The following is an 11,447-nucleotide window of genomic DNA, read 5'->3' on the forward strand; positions in this document are numbered from 1 at the left end:
TGAGCCTCCCACGTGTTACATTCCCCTGGTGAAACTCCTCACTGTCAGGTGAAAAGAAGTGACTGGTGACTCCACATGTATCGGAGGAGGCATGTGGTAGTCTGCAGCCCTCCCTGGATTGGTAGAGGGGGTGGACCATTGACTGGGACGGCTCGGAAGAGTGGGGTAATTAGCCGGATACAATTGGGGAGAAAAAGGGTGTCCACAAGTTCTTCTTACTCTATGAAAGAAGGACACATATTAAAAATCCCAGTAAACAAACTCTCCCTTTAATGGCTCCCAGTTTGTTTATTCATTTGGGGCATGTGATAGTAAGTACAACTACTGTACTACGAGTGAACAAAATATTAGGAATACCCTCCTTGTAGTATGCATGTACTGTGTTCCTCACGTCCTCAGATCAACCTTGATTTATTAGGGCGTGGACTCAACAAGGTGTTTAAAGTTCTCCCCAGGGCCGCTGGCCCATTTTGACTTGCGCCCCCCCCCCCAAAGTCTTGTTGGAGTTCACTATTTAAAAGGGCTCATTCAATCGAATCCCACAGAGAGTTAATTGATGAAAAAAGGTGAATGGACAGGCAACCGCATTAAGCTGAATTCACTGTCATGTTCATAGTTCCTTTCCTGGACAATCCCAGCCCTGCCCTGTGGGCCATTACTCTGATGAAAAAAATCCATTCATAGATGGATATTCTGCTGCCACAGCATGATGCAGTTTGCAATACTATGCGAATTCTGCAGTATTTCGAAGTTAAGTTGATCAGGTCTTATCAAAGAGCCCAGTGTTTGCCATAAGGACATACCTCCCTCCATAATACCACCACCTCCACCCTGTAAAGATAAGACAGCACACCTGACAATGCTTACACGCAGTTCAAAAGACAATCAAATCTTTTTTTTTGCCCCTTCTCTCTAGCATAAACAGTCAATGTCTCCATTATCTAAATTTGCTATAAATAAATAAATAAAAAATCCAAATTTAGCCTGCCTCCTTTCCTTCATCTATGCAGATGCAAATTGATTTAACAGGTATAATTAAAGACGGAGCATAATTTTGACCTTAATTCACCTTTTCTATTTCAAAGAAAGACTATCCATCTCTAATGTTTTGTGTACTAAGTGTAGATTTCCTTAAGCTGTGTACCATCATTTGTCAATAGCTCAAAGGTTAATAGCACGAAACTTTTTAGCAAAACAAAAAGCTATTTAAGTAAAGTATTATATTCTCTATGGCTGACAACGCTGGTTCAAATAGCAAAGCAATGGTGTGACGTCACGGACTTGTGTTGTGAGAGATATGGTGTTTGACATTTAATTATAGTGGCAGGATCTGGCTGATTTGGGGTCACGTTTGTTGTGTTGCAGCTGACCGCCATTATCTATCGTTTCACCAGATTTAACATGTCTATCATGTTTCGTCCCACAGGAAACGTGTGACAAAAAAGCAGTCAAAAACAATACGTTTCCACCACATACTTAATAAGTTCAAAATGGAAAAAAAACTCTATCAAGTGTTGCTTATTAAATCAATTAATATCAGGTCCCAGCGTGAGGTGTGGTGGATCCGCTGAGGATGACTTGTCCGATATATTGTCTGCAGCACTAAGGATACTGGGACTGCCGTTGGGAGTTGGTGCATAGTCACACATTTAAGTCACATGGTTTCAATATGCTGTATTTGCATTTCACTTACACCCGCATGCTATTCAAGCTAAAACCTGTTCAGTTAACAGTTGGGGGAAGAAAAAAAAAACATTTCAAGAACTGGAAGTCAATAAACCCCATATTCCCCTCAGGGTGCACATTACCATTGTCGTGAGCCAGGTTAATATACTCAATACAGTGTCTATTTAACATGTTGCAGTGCACAATTAATTGATGCACTGCAGCTACATATTCATAATGTCTGATGTAATACATGTTGTAGTATTTGTTTTGTTGTTTGGCTAAATGTTGTGTCTTTTTATTTATGTGAAACAGTGCACATCTTGGGATGCAGGACAAATTTCAGAAGAATATTCTGATAATAAATCAAATCAAATAGTAATATGTGTACTGTTGTAGCCCCGTGTTATAGGTTGAGACTGGAGGCTGACCTTCTTTGGGGTTATTTTGTGATGATATAGAATAGAATAGAATACGCTTTATTAGTCATTTTGTACATACATACAAATTAAATTTACTCTCTGCATCTCCTAACTGTGTAGCTAGGGGCAATGGGCAGCTGCCGTGCAGCACCCTGGGACCAACTCCAGTTATTTCTTCCTATTGCCTTGCTCAGGGACACTGACAGGAGTATCAGCCCTAAGATACAGCATACATGCTTTTTGATGGTGGGAGGAAACCGGAGTGCTTCGAAGAAACCCATGCAGACACGGGGAGAACATGCAAACACCACACAGAAAGGACCTGGGACGGCCTGGGGTTCGAACCCAGGGCCTTCTAGCTGTGAGGCAACAGCACTGGGCCATCATGCCGCACAATATTAGCTGTTATGACGAAATGATGTGATGATGCCTGTTGTCTACTACATACCTATCATTTGTTACAGATGAGAGAAGAATCCAAACACAGCTGTCTTATTTCTTGGGTGAGAATATCTGGGACACACATTTGGATATGGAATCTGCATTGGCAAACCAAACACCCTCCACAAGGGATAATTTCTCAACACTGACGGTTTGGTTGTTGATTTTTTTCTTTTTGTTACTGTCTTACACAGCCATCATATCTATTCTTTTTATGTGTTTTCAGTTTTGTCTTTTTTTTTTCTTGGGTCTTGTTATGGATTAATCTCCCCTTGATCGGACAGTGCTCTCCCTGCCCTAATGCTTCCCCATGTGTCCCAATGGGCAGGCCTCTGAGTCAGGGAAAGGCTTTTAAGGAGTCCCACCTCTCTGTGGGGATGGCTCATTAATATTGCACAACAATAAAGTAGGCTGGTGCTGAAGGACAGGGGTGCTAAGACCCAAGGAACCACCACCTCGCTCCAAACACTTAAAGAGCAGTGACAAAGATGCATAACTGGAATATGGATTTAAAGATAGATGTAAGGAGAACATATACCTTTCCGAGGTTGTTCAATAAATGATAGGGAAACATAAGACTCATTGCCTAAAGAATTTCCCAAGGGCAAAAGAGATAGATACGTATGGCGTGCAATGCATCAGAAACCACAGCCTGTCAGGTTGGTCTCATCAGCTAAGTCAGAGATGCCAGTCAGTGTGGGTCACATAACGCCACAAGCTACAGCAGGCTCTCAGTCACAACATTTTCTACCCTCACAAAATAGTAATTGATATGCATTTAGGCTTACTATGGAGTATCACTAGAGCATTTGCCTTTCTTAAAAAAAAAAATATATATATATATATATATATATATATTTAATCTTATTTATTTATTGTTTTTAGAAGCAAAGCACTTTATGAACCTGGTTTCCATCTCACTGATTCTCAAAATGGCATTTAGTCTCACTTTAGCTGTACCATCAGTGTAATTTGGGGGTTGAGGGGGTACAATTTCTCCAAAAAAGAAAAATATTTGTTAGCGAGCACATCTAAAATGTAAACGCTTTTGTAATACATCAAATAATTTGTTTTTTTTTAAATTACCATTATAATCCCCATTGGCTGAGCAATGTGATGCCTCAATAATTGGAGCACACCCTCCAGTCCCCCTTTTTGAATATGGGTACCACCACCCCAGTCTGCCACTCCACAGGTACTGTCCCCGACCTCCACGCGACACTGAAGAGGTGTGTCAACCAAGACAGCCCAACAATGTCCAGAGCAGTGTTAATTTTGACAAGAATTTTAAATTAAGTTTTAGTCTTAGTCGCTTACTGGAAATTGTAGCAGGTTTAAAGTCACATTTTAGTCTTTGTTTTGCTTTGTTTTAGTCAAGATTTCGTCAGTGGACCTCTGTTTTAATTGTAGTCTAATTTTAGTCAATGTTTTAGTCATAATTGTCATGATACTATACGGTACTGATTTTGCTGAAGGATATTCTAGCTGTAAAAATTCCTTTTTAGAAGTAAGCATACCTTATGTGATTAATTATCTAGGGTGAGAATGTGTTACTGACTTGTGTGGGCATGAACGGAGAAGGGACAAACCCTCCAATGAGAAGGACGCATGAAGGCAATGATTTGCACTTGACTTGCAGATTCATGCATGCAAATGATTGCTTAATAAGAAAAACAACCAATATTTTGAACTTTACAGCATAATCTGGGTTCTCTTTTGTCTGCTGGAAGAAGGCATGGAATTTCGTCTGGTTTTTTTTTTCAGTGCACAATGATTTAAGATTTCGTCATAGTTTGTATTGTAAAACATTTTTTCTTTTACGTTGTCATTACAGTTAAGTTATGAAATAGAAGGTTGTCAACGAAATATTTTTGTCAAAATTTTCGTTGACAAAATGAACACTGGTCCAGAGCCTTCAGCATCTCAGGGCAAATCTCATCCACACCCGGCGCTTTTTAACTACCTCAGAAACCTCTGGCAGGAATATGGGTGGGGCTTCCCCTGAGTCTTCAGACTCTACCTCCTCCACTGAGGACGCGTTAACCGGGTTCAGGAGCTCCTCAAAGTGTTCTTTCCACCACTCGACAACATCCCCAGTCCAGGTCAACAGTTCCAAGCCCTGCTTCCCCTTCCTGAGTCGCCAGATGGTTTGCCAGAACTTCCTTGAGGCCAACCAAAAGTCCTCCTCCATAGCCTCGCCGAACTCCTCCCACACTCAAGTTTTTGCTTCTGCGACCACCGAAGCGGCAGCCCCTCTGGCCTCCCAGCCTGTGTGCTGCTGCAGGAGACCCCTGGGCCAACCAAGTCCAAAAGGCCTCCTTCGTCAGCCTGATGGCTTCCCTCACTTGCCGGTGTCCACCAGCAGGTTCTTAGGTTGCCACCTTGACAGGCACTGATGACCTTATGATTACAGCTCCTGCCTGCCGCATCTACAATAGAGGCTTTGAATATGACCCACTCAGACTCCATGTCCCCAGCCTCCCTTGGGATACACGATAACTTCTTCCAGAGGTGGGAGTGGAAGACCTCACGGACAGGGGCCTCCACCAGACATTCCCAGTTCACTCTCACTACACGTTTGGGTTTGCCAGGTCTGTCCGGCAGCCTTCCCTGCCATCTGATCCAACTCACCACCAGGTAGTGATCAGTTGACAGCTCTGCTCCTCTCTTCACCCGAGTGTCCAAAACATACGGCCGCAGATCTGATGATACGACAACAAAGTCTATCATCGATCTTTGATCTAAGGTGTTCTGGTACCAAGTACACTCATGAACTACCTTATGTTCAAACATGGTGTTTGTTATTGCCAATCCATGACTCGCACAGAAGTCCAATAACAAGGCACTGCTCGGGTTCAGATCGGGGAGGCCGTTCCTCCCAATCACACCCCTCCAGGTTTCTCCATCATTGCCCATGTGAGCATTGAAGGCCCCCAGCAGAACTATAGAGTCCAGAGGCAGCGCCCTATCCAGGACACCACCCAGAGACTCCCAAGAAGGCTGGCTACTCCAAACTGCTATTCAGTGCATAAGCACACAACAGTCAGAGCCTTCCCCCCAGCGACTCGCAGTTGTATGTATAGAAGCAACCCTCTCATTCCCTGGGGAGAACTCCAACATGGTGGCGCTCAACCAGGGACTTGTGAGTATCCCCACACCCGCCTGGTGCCTGTCACCTTGGCCAACTCTGGAAAAGTAATCAGTCCAGCCCCTCTCCAGGAGTTTGGTACCAGAGCCCATGCTATGTGTGGAGGTGAGCCTATCTAGTTGGTACCACTCCACCTCTCGCACCAGCTCAGGCTCCTTCCCAGGCAGAGAGGTGACATTCCACGTCCCAAGGACCAATCTGCGATGCCAGAAGTTGGCATGCCCCAGTACCCGCCTTTGCCTGCCGCCCACCCTGCATTGCATCCTACCCCAATGCTCATCCCCACATGTGGTGGGTCCATGGGGTATCACATTGCTCAGCCTCCCCAGGAAAGTCTACTCTAGGGTGCTCGAAAGCCAGCTCTGACCGATTGTCGAACCTCAGATCCAGGAGGAACAATGGGGATTCCATCCTGGCTATGGAACAACGGGCCAACTCTTTACCCTTGTGGAAGTGCTGAGGGGGGCATGGGAGTTTGACCAGCCAGTCTACATGTGTTTGGTGGACTTGGAGAAGGCACACTGTGGGGGGTAATGTGGGAGTATGGGGTACCGGGGCAGTTGCTACAAGCTATCTGGTCCTTGTCTAACCAAAGTGAGAGCTGTGTCCGCATTCTCTGCACTAAGTCAAACACATTGTCAGTGGGTGTCGGAGTCCGCCATGGTTGTCCCTTGTCTCCGATTTTGATTGTGATATTCATGGACAGGATCTCAAGGCGCAGCCAAGTTGAGGAGTGTGTCTGTTTTGGGAACCTCAGAATTACATTTCTGCTCTTTGCAGATGATATGGTTTTGTTGGCATCACCAGAACGCGGCCTCCAGCGCTCACTGGGGCAGTTTGCAGCTGAGTGTGAAATGGCTGGGATGATAGTCAGCCCCTCCAAGTCTGAGGCCATGAGTCTCTACCAGAAAATGGTGGATTGCTCCCTACGGGTTGGGGATGAGTTATTGCCTCAAGTGAAGGAGTTCAAGTATGTCAGGGTCTTGTTCACGAGTGAAGGTAGGATGGAGCGGGAGAATGACAGGCAGAGATAGGTGCAGCATCAGCAGTAATGCGGATGTTGTACCGAACCATTGTGGTGAAGAAGGAGCTGAGCCAGAAAGCAAAGCTCTCAATTTACCAGTCAATCTTCGTTCCAACCCTTTCCTATGGTCATGAGCTTTGGGTAGTGACCGAAAGGGTGAGATCAAGGATACAAGCCGCTGAAATGAGTTTTCTCCGTAGGGTGTCTGGGCTCAGCCTTAGAGATGGGGTGAGGAGCTCGGACATCCAGAGGGAGCCTGGAGTAGAGCCGCTGCTCCTTCGTGTCGAAAGGAGCCAGTTGAGGTGGTTTGGGCATCTAATTAGGATGCCTCCTGGGTGCCTTCCTTTGGAGGTTTGCCGGGCACGGCAAAAAAGAACTAGGCCTAATAAATTAATGATAGTATAGAGATACAAATACTAAATATAATGCTAATAATTGTAATACTAATACTAATAATAACATTATTATTAGTATTAATATTGTTATAATATAGGCCTACTACATGTTTTCATTATCCAATGTTAACATTAAAACATTTTCAATCTTGACTGTGCTCATTCAGATCCACTGGTTACTGTTCCCACATTGTTGGACTGATGCACACATTAGCCCTTTGTCGTGGCCAAAAAGAGGTCTGCTTGGGGCGCCATCAACAAAATGCTTATTTTGAAAGGAGCAAACAACATGTGTTACTGATTTCTATCTGGCTTGGTAGGCTAGCACTTAGTTGTTGATGTTAGTTAGCTTAGCGACAGGAATGGCAACGTTACCAGCATGCTTTTAACGTTATTCAGTATAGGTAGCGAACATTACTGGAACATTTGGAATATTGTCAATATACTGAAAACAATATTGTTTTCTCTTACCTTTGAACATACACTACCGTTCAAAAGTTTGGGATCACCCAAACAATTTTGTGTTTTCCATGAAAAGTCACACTTATTCACCACCATATGTTGTGAAATGAATAGAAAATAGAGTCAAGACATTGACAAGGTTAGAAATAATGATTTGTATTTGAAATAAGATTTTTTTTACATCAAACTTTGCTTTCGTCAAAGAATCCTCCATTTGCAGCAATTACAGCATTGCAGACCTTTGGCATTCTAGCTGTTAATTTGTTGAGGTAATCTGGAGAAATTGCACCCCACGCTTCCAGAAGCAGCTCCCACAAGTTGGATTGGTTGGATGGGCACTTCTTTGAGCAGATTGAGTTTCTGGAGCATCACATTTGTGGGGTCAATTAAACGCTCAAAATGGCCAGAAAAAGAGAACTTTCATCTGAAACTCGGCAGTCTATTCTTGTTCTTAGAAATGAAGGCTATTCCATGCGAGAAATTGCTAAGAAATTGAAGATTTCCTACACCGGTGTGTACTACTCCCTTCAGAGGACAGCACAAACAGGCTCTAACCAGAGTAGAAAAAGAAGTGGGAGGCCGCGTTGCACAACTGAGCAAGAAGATAAGTACATTAGAGTCTCTAGTTTGAGAAACAGACGCCTCACAGGTCCCCAACTGGCATCTTCATTAAATAGTACCTGTTAGAGCCTGTTTGTGCTGTCCTCTGAAGGGAGTAGTACACACCGGTGTAGGAAATCTTCAATTTCTTAGCAATTTCTCGCATGGAATAGCCTTCATTTCTAAGAACAAGAATAGACTGTCGAGTTTCAGATGAAAGTTCTCTTTTTCTGGCCATTTTGAGCGTTTAATTGACCCCACAAATGTGATGCTCCAGAAACTCAATCTGCTCAAAGAAGTGCCCATCCAACCAATCCAACTTGTGGGAGCTGCTTCTGGAAGCGTGGGGTGCAATTTCTCCAGATTACCTCAACAAATTAACAGCTAGAATGCCAAAGGTCTGCAATGCTGTAATTGCTGCAAATGGAGGATTCTTTAACGAAAGCAAAGTTTGATGTAAAAAAAATCTTATTTCAAATAAAAATCATTATTTCTAACCTTGTCAATGTCTTGACTCTATTTTCTATTCATTTCACAACATATGGTGGTGAATAAGTGTGACTTTTCATGGAAAACACGAAATTGTTTGGGTGATCCCAAACTTTTGAACGGTAGTGTATGTAGGTATTTTTGCGACAGTGGCACTGCCACTGTGGTCGTCCACACAGCAGAATCCAGTGGCGACATCTCTCAATATTTCTTTTGGGTTTGATGAAAGGAATAAAACAACTTCAGGATTGCGTTCTGGATATCGTGAGTCACTGTTACAGGTACCCCACGCACACCTTTTAACCATTTTCCCGTTCAATCTCGATTCCTCCTGTTTTCGCTCTCAAATTCACTTACCATCGGAACGCATCAGAGTTTATGCACTCGATTTGTTTGTCTAACCCCAAGTATGTTAGCAACGGTAACCATGGGTAGGAGCCCTCTGGTTGGTGGTTATAGCAGACCAATCAGAAGGCCAACAAAGGGTCAATTGAACGAGAGTAGAACGGACATTGAACCGTCTGCTGTGATCATTGAAGTAGTTCTAAAGAAAATGGCAATTGTTGTTAGTTGTTATGGTGGCAACACATGTCACTTGGGCCGTAAATGTTCGTACTACTCCACTGCTCATGGTGTCCGGGTAGTATAGCGGTCTATTCCGTTGCCTAGCAACACAGGAGTCGGCTGTTCGAATCCACGTGTAACCTCCGGCCTGGTCAGGCGTCTCTGCAGACACAATTGGCCGTATGTGTCCTGGTTGCTGCACTAGCGCCTCCTCTAGTCGGTCGGGGCGCCCTCCGGATCGGCAGAGAGGGGTTGGAGCAGCGACCGTGATGGCTCAAAAAGAGCGGGGTAATTGGCCAGATACAACTGGGGAGAAAAAGAGAGAAAATTGGAGAGAAAAAAAAAACAAAACTCTACCGCTCATTTGGTCGTTGCTGCAAAACCTCACTTCAGTGACTTAAAAAATAAAAAAAAGTCCGCGGCTTTCAGCAAGTTAGTTTATACAACTTTTATACAGAAGTTAGTCAAATAAAAATGGCCGCCACTCTGACCATCCTGCTGTTGATTTGAATTGGAATGCCCTGTTCCACTGTCATTCGTTTTCTGTGGTACCACCATGTATTTGCGACTTATACACCGAAGCGACTTGCATACGTTTTTTGTTTTCTCACAACAGCACGTTTTTTGTTGAGTTCAACTTATACTCCGGAGTGACTTATAGTCCGGGAAATATGATAAGTGTTTCTGATACGTCAGCTTGCTTTTCTGTGATGATGGTTAGCTGAAAGTATGATCCCGATGAAAGAACTTTAGTTGTTTTGAACCGGTGCAAAAGGATCTATTCTACAATGTCAGTGTTAATTGTCCCGACAGAATGTTTTGTAAATAATATCTAACATTGCCTACTCAATTAAAAATGTACAGTCAGCACTTGGCCTGTGTTCAATTACAAAGATAAAACAATTATCCTGTATCACTCTGTTTGCAACAAAGTCAAACAACAGTTGTCCTTTGCATCCATGACACAACGTGTCCTTGTTCAATCAGTGGTAGCAATGTCATTCAACAGTATGAAACTGTCTCTTCTTACTCACAACTGTCCTATATTCTACATTTTATACCCTGCCCCTTGTTTGGGAGTTGCACAGTGCAGGATAACATTACAGACCTCAAGAGGGACAGCAGCACCGTAGAAAGGGCGATTCACACCACACTGACCTTTTTGGTGGCCACCGATCCCCCTTCCCTCATTCTTTAATGGACTCCTACCACTGCCTGGTCATTGCATGTATCCTCCGGACATCAGCAGGAGAACGCGAGGCTCTTCCTCAAAGGGATGGAGAGATTACCTCTATTTCCATTAAAAAGTACTTTAGATATGACTGACATCTTTGAACACAGCGGGGCACCCCAAGCCCTGTTCGGTTTTTGTTCATTATATTGTGCTACCTCAGACGGAGACCCACGGCGCCTCAATAAAAGACCAATGAACGGTGCGCATCCTGTATTGACTTGTTTGCGGAATATCAGAGTGAATTTTCAGATGTATTTATAATGGCCTTATTAAAACGTCCTTTGATCTGAAGAATACAGCAATAACACAAAGCAGTCTGTGTTGTTTTGTGTTCACCGTACCCGAAGATCCACCTGAAAAATGTCAATATTCCCTGGGTTCTCTGAGAAACATTTAATTATTTTTCCTTTTAATTGTAAAATCTAATCCACTTCACAGGTAGGGAGGATCTGCTAGTAAAATTCTTTTACATCATTAATGCAAAGCCATCCACCCGGTAGTATTGTTCCATATAGGTTTTTTTTCGGTAAATGAAATATTCTATTTGATATACAAACATTTTTACTTATTGAAATTGATACTGCCTTCTACTTTGAATGAGTGATTTACTCACATTGTCTGTGCTATTGAAAATGAATGAAGAAATGCCAAATAGGAAGGCTTCTGTCTTATGATAGGGCATTATTTGGAAGTGACAAACATGTTTTTGAGAGTATGTGTATGTCATTGCTATGATCTGCAGCGACACAATAATTAAATTTCCAAACATAAACCTAAAGCTCACTGAAAGCCAGGGGCCAGAGACACAAGAATCGAGACGTCATTAAGAAATGAATCGGGGGGTATCCGTGGGGCGTAGTGGTCTATACCGTTGCCTACCAACACGGGGATCGCTGGTTCAAATCCCCGTGTTGCCTCTGGCTTGGTCGGGCATCCCTGCAGACACAGTTGGCCGTGTCTGCGGGTGGGAAGCCGGATGTGGGTATGTGTCCTGGTCGCTGCA

This window comes from Lampris incognitus, chromosome 2 (genome assembly GCF_029633865.1).
Source record: "Lampris incognitus isolate fLamInc1 chromosome 2, fLamInc1.hap2, whole genome shotgun sequence".
Taxonomy (NCBI): domain Eukaryota; kingdom Metazoa; phylum Chordata; class Actinopteri; order Lampriformes; family Lampridae; genus Lampris; species Lampris incognitus.